Source organism: Symphodus melops (assembly GCF_947650265.1).
Source record: "Symphodus melops genome assembly, chromosome: 8".
Taxonomy (NCBI): Eukaryota; Metazoa; Chordata; class Actinopteri; order Labriformes; family Labridae; genus Symphodus; species Symphodus melops.
This window is the reverse complement of record NC_136698.1, coordinates 7841201-7847691: the sequence shown is the minus strand read 5'-3', so window position 1 is coordinate 7847691 and position 6491 is coordinate 7841201.

The window sequence follows — 6491 nt, the reverse complement described above, 5'->3', positions numbered from 1 at the left end:
CTATTAACAATCCCATTTCACTGTGGAGTAAACAGATGAGGGGGGAGCCGATAGCCTACACTTGCAGTAGAACAGCCTGTTGAGCTGACAGACACAGCAGGAGATGAGCTGGCACAACGTCCTCACAACAGGACGGCCTTGGAAGACCTTCTTGGAGGGACTTTCACTGAAGCAGCACATTCCAGCCGTGGCATTGATGCAGAAATGGGTATGTATAAAAATGAAACATCCATTCCCTGCAAGGTTATGGGTCAAACATGAAATAATTGTATTGGTTGCTACAGCATGTATACTGTATTAATTTAATTGGTGTATCAATTATTTATTTGATTGGATTAAAATGTAAATATATCTCTAAAATTATTATTTTCCATGTATTGTTTGTCTACTTTATCTCACGAACTGTTAGTTAGGTAAACGGTTAATAAACAGTAACAACTAAAACTGAAACCACATGGCGCCCCTACTTCTGGCACCATTGGTGAAACTCTCAATAAAAAGAGGAACAATGCATTTCAGAACACTTGTGTCTATTATTTTAGGAAAGCTCTACAGTGACATGTCAGGCTTTTTAAAGCTCTGTGCATTTCTGGTTAAAGCTTTGTGACAGTAAAGAAAAGATCTGCAGGTTTTGTTGATTTCAAGGTTCCTCCCAGGCTCGTGTGGGTTTTTTGGACATTAAGCATATCTGATGTAATCTTTCAGTGGGAATCAAAAGCTTCACAGTTTTACAAGGACTTAAGAATTGAAACATGAAAAGCAAACAGAGAGCAGGGAGAACATAACTTTCTGTGTCTTTTGCCAAACTCTCTACTCCTTTAAAACTCACAGGCCAACAAAAAGACTCATAGCCTGGCCTTGTACCTGAAAGGAGCTATGTGTAATGACGACATAAGAAAGGTGTTCTCTACGAACTTCTCTCTTTCTCTTGTTTGTCTCCCAGCTCCCACTTTTCCCTTTTCTCCAGGAGAGAATACCTCCATTTGTACAGTTCCATTAATTTCTGCAGTGTTGTTAGTGTGTTTGAGGTCATTAGCTGAGTGTGTATGGTCTCCTTCCCTTGAGTTCCCCCCTTGCTTTCCTCCTGCTACATCCTCCCTCCATTCTGTAGGCTCTCTCCTCTCCACCCTCCAAACTAAGCCATCCCTTTGGGTCCTCCAAATCCCTGTTGGCCAGGGAGCAGTGGGGGTGGGCATTGGCTCTCTCCCTGTAATGAACTCCACAGGGACTGTTTTTCAGTTTCATCACAGCTAAAATTGCTCCCATGGAGCCCTGAACATCGTGAAAACAAACAAAAGTAAATATCTGGAATTAATATACAAGTTGTTTGGCTAGATTTGGCCCCTTCTCATTGACTCCGTTGCTACAGGGTGTACAGATTTATATACATGCACTCTGCATGTTGGGCTTTATAATAAAAATATACTGTATATTCAGGGAAAGTTTGAAAGTAAGCTGCTTTTTCCCTTTCTGTTTGCTTTACATCCCAAATCCATAAATCCCTAAGTCCATCTTGTGGTGAAAAGTCTTCACTACAGTTTGAGTCCTTAAAAAATTCACATGTGACATGAGCCTTTTAAATATGTAGGTCAAAGGATAAAGCCACTTACGATCCTGTGCAGAGTCATGAATACATATCTGAGTACACTAAGAGTTTAAATGTATGACATATTTCAAAGAATGAAAGAATGAAACAAAGAGGACAATCACATGGGGACACAGATCTACAGGTGATTAATTAACTCTTTTGTTATCGTAAATAAAATTGGGCTGTAAAAAGTACTCTGCACTTTCTGTGAATTAACACTGAATACTCACTTCTTCAGAAAGAGGAAGTCCTGCTCTCATTCTTTAAATAAAGTTTGAGTTGAGAGACTTCATGACTCTGAGGTACCACATAAGCATAGCGCATGTTTGTGGGAATGTGTTGCGTGTGCAGATTAAAGGCAGTGGATGAAGGAATAGCAGGATAATCTCTCGGCTCATCATCTGTCCCAAGTGATATCAGAGTGTTCTGAGGCAGAAAAATGGGGCCGTTCCAGAGGACATTGACTTGGATTTTTTTTTCTTCTCAGTTTGTTTTTGTTTTGTTTTTAGAAGCTGAGAATATCAATATTTTTTTGCACGTTTGAAATAGCTTTTGGCGCCTGCTTGGCGATGGCAGCCTGAGCTTCAAACATATTAGTTTGCTGGGAGAAAAGGATCACTAGGGACGGTCTCCAAACACAAGCGGGAACAGCAGCACAGTCCTGTTCATCATTTGAAAGCTGCTATTGTTTGAACTTGAGTAACTTTAAACAGGTTAAACTCGTATTCAGAATGAAACGAGTGTCTTGAAGGCCTGCTTTTTCGGGTTAGCATATTTGTCAGCTGCTCCTCTCCAGGGAGACTGTTGTGAGGTTCAGGTAAAGAAAGACGGTCCCTGCAGTCATTTATCAGCTGGAAGCTACACACAGCAGGCCGCAACTGGCGTCACTCATCAGCACTGCTCCTGACACACTAATATATGTGAAGGCACACACACACACACACACACACACACAGTAAACACCACACATAATAAGCATGTGTACACTGGTGTAATGACTGACTCTGGCTCTGCATGTCCTTAATCTGCAACCACCAGGCCAGCACAGAGGGGGCACAGTAAAGTACAAGCAGCCTGCAGCGAGCTGAGCCAAAATAAAAAGCCAAGTGGCTCACTAAAGCCGTCAGAGGCTCTTAAAAAGGCACGCACTGCTTCTCCCTCGTCTGTCCGGCAGCCCTTCAGGAGGTTTATAAAACGCCGGCCTGCAAAACTAAACTGGGAAGCATCACTCCAGCCTTCCGGAACGGGCGTTTTCACAAACTGTAAACTATTGGAAACAAATGTCGTCTTAAAAGTGTTCAAAAGAAACCTGATCCTCAGAGACACTTTACAGGTGGCCGGGGTTGTGTCACACGTTGGCAACCCTCACATACACACACACACACAAACACCTACACACACACACACACACACACACACACACACACGAAACTGCTGCTTTTTCCTTACTCCACATGTGGAACTTTATTCCCATCTTTTTGTGTGCATTTTTGAAAATACTGAGAAAGGAATTGTTCCAGAGAGTTTAAAAAAATAATAATAAAACCACACGTTTTTTTTTCTCTTTTAATGAGTTTAGTAGGTATGACCAGGCGCCTTATTAGGATTTGTGGGCCCCATGAAAAGAAATCATTCACATTGGGCCCTTCCAGTCTCGTCACATTCTACCATATTTTATTTCAATATTATGATATAAACCTTGTTGAATATTGTTGTTTGTATTGTGTTAAAACAGGAATAAATATCATAATATCACATTTACTAGACTAACGAACTATAACTGTGAGTTATAACCATAAAAGTTCGATTGGAGTTTAAACAAAACATCCACTCTGAATTAAGCAGGTTACACAGTAAATGCACACTATTGAGTTTTTTTTTTTTTTTTTTTTTTTTTTTAAAAGATTTGTTTTTGGCCTTTTGCGTTTATTGTAGAGGGAGGACAGTGGATAGAGTCGGAAAGGGAGTGGGGAGAGACATGCGGGAGATGGGCCACAGGCCGGACGCGAACCCGGGCCGCCCGCGCGCGAGGACTGAGCCTCAATACGTGGGGTCGCGCGCACTGCCGCTGCGCCACCGGCGACCCCCCACTATTGAGTTTTTAAGCGTGATAAAGGTTTTCACCATTTTCCTTACCTTCTTTTGAAGAGTTAAGTAAGCATTATGTCATGTTCATTTACTATGAAAGTTTTCAATTTACTATGACAGTTAAAACCTCAAGAGAAACACATTCATCCAAAAACTACACATCAATATTTTTAGGACCCAAAAGGGCCCCTTCCTCCAATAGGGCCTTGGGTCTTCACTCCCACTTCTCCCCAACTACAACGGCAGTCAGTATGATATTATATAAACTATAATACAAACTAAATATAAACTATAAACTAAATATATATAATATGATGTAAAATAATATAATTTCAATTATTGAATGCATTTAAGTCTCAAGGAGATGCTTTCAAATCTGATCTAAATATTTACGAACATATAAGTGAACATCAAATACAAATATCCTGCCAACGACCTGCAGAATAAATGCTGGCTTTTATTTTTTAGTTGAGTTCCATTTGAACTCCCTGAGATTTTTTTTTATTTTTTTTTTGCTGGTGATAAAGATTTCAGGTTTTATGTCCTCTTAAGTCTACTATATATTTCACCCGTATGCCAGACTTCCGAAAGGATTTCCCTCACTGTCACAGGCACATGTGTGCTGGGCTCTAGTAAAATAAGCACTCTGGCTATAAAGTTGCCAATGAGCTGTCCCCAAATAACCACATCTGTCAGCTCAACTTAAACAGGCCCTAAAGAGTCTCTCTTAAAGATGAAGGGATCGCCGGCTGCACAGAGACTCTGGACAAGATTCTTATCACTGCCATAGTAGTTGCAAACATACATCCTTTTCAAAATAACACAACGTAGTTAGTTAGTTTTGTTTGATCTAAATTATCCTACATTAATGTACTTTTCTCACGGTTCTGTCACATTGCACACATGCAACATGATGCAATACTGCAGTTTGTCCATAAATACCCTGTTACTACTCGTTTTTTTTATTACTGGCCAAGTTAAATTTAAACCATCACACACTTGCTCACAAGTTGAGCTCAAAGGCAGTCCTGCAACTCACCTCATAACAGCAAAGCCCGGGACTATAAACTCATTGCTGCTCTCAAATGCAGGCTGTGCAGTGCGTGTCTCAGGGGTGATTTAAACACAGCTGCTGAGAGATGAGCTGAGACCCTGTGTAGGTGTGTGCGTGTGCGTCTGTGTGCATGTGCAGGGGGGGAACAGCTTTGTATGCTTGTGTGTTTTGAGAAAGGGGAAGAGGAAGAGGTGGGGTTAAGGGGGTTGCTGTACCTGGCCGCGCTGCGTTTCCTTGTTCCCACGGTCCTCTCTGAGCTGTACCCGATCCCCTGCCTGCTCCTGAGCACACTGGCTGTGCCTCCTCTGAACTTATGGAAACAAAATGTCCTCAAGAGGGAGCAGAAGGTGGAAATAAGGGCACATAGGGAGATAGAGTTACTGTCAGCATATCCTGGATAAGTTTTTGTTGCAACTTTAAGAAGAAGCTTAAAGATGAGGCTCAAGGCGAGGCATTGTCTGTTAAAATAACTGTAGTGTTACTAGCTGCCGCTGAAAGACAGGCGAGGAGCCAGACACACTTTTTCATAGTTCAAAAAAAAAGGGGGGGGGGGGGGGGATAAAATAAAAACTTGGATCATGGTGAAATGCTGTCTGTTCTGGATACAATCAATAGCTAAAGAAGAATCCAGTTCACGGTTGTCTCTCACATTTCAATCCCTGCTCTTCTGTGATCAATAAAAGTGAGCTGAAATCAAAGCGAGCCCTCTTTACTATTGTCTATTCAACGTTAGCAGACAAAGACTGAGGAGCCTTTGATCGCCCTGTCTGCAGGGCCCACAGCTAAACACAGACCCCATCCTCCCACTCCCACCCACCACCTCCAGGTGAGCACAGTGTGCCTGTGTGCCTGTGTGTGTGTGTGTGTGTGTGTGTGTGTGTGTGTGTGTGTGTGTGTGTGTGTGTGTGTGTGTGTGTGTGTGTGTGTGTGTGTGTGTGTGTGTGTGTGTGTGTGTGTGTGTGCGTGCGCGTGTGTGTGTGTGCGTGTGTGTGTGTGCAGGCTAAATGGAATGTTTTTCACACATGTACAAAAGCTCATACACAAAAAAACAAAACAACTTTTTATAGGAATCACAGAGAGGGAAGCTGTGAGGTTGTGTTGTCAGCTGGCAGGTCATCACACAGATTTGTGGTCACTGAGCTACACTATGTTGTGTTTTACCATGCTATGCTGCTCTGTGTTAAACTGCGTGTTTTTCAAGAGTGTGATCTTCTGACATTCATTGTGTTTAGCCTCTGTGGGTGACTTTTAATTTGAATTCATCGAAGCAACAGAGTAAAGAAGTGGAGGAGATAATCTGTGGAAGTAGTACTATCTTTGCTGAACTTGACCTGTACGTTTTTAAATATAGTTTCTTGTTACAAAGATAAAGATCTTATCATGAGTAAAGCTTCCTTCTTCTTGTGGTGTGGGGTCATATCCTCCTTGGTTTGTCTTCTTCTGATCTTGTCTGCCATGTCTTTCTATCTCCTTCTTCTGTAACTTTGATTTTCCAATTTGGATCTTAATAGTGTGTCCTCCTTTGACAACACAACATCAAGCCATGTACTTGGTTGTCTTCTTTCACCTGTGCTCTTCATAGATTATCACTCACAAAAATGTTTTGACTTGAAATTTTTTTTGGCAATTAGCTACTTAGACGTTGAACGTTTCGGCCTGTTCTCCTTTTCTTCCATGATCTGTCGCCTCTGACTATGGGTTTCTTGTCTCCTTGTCCCTCGATGTACCTATAATTATTCAACTAAAAGTATTAACTTGGCA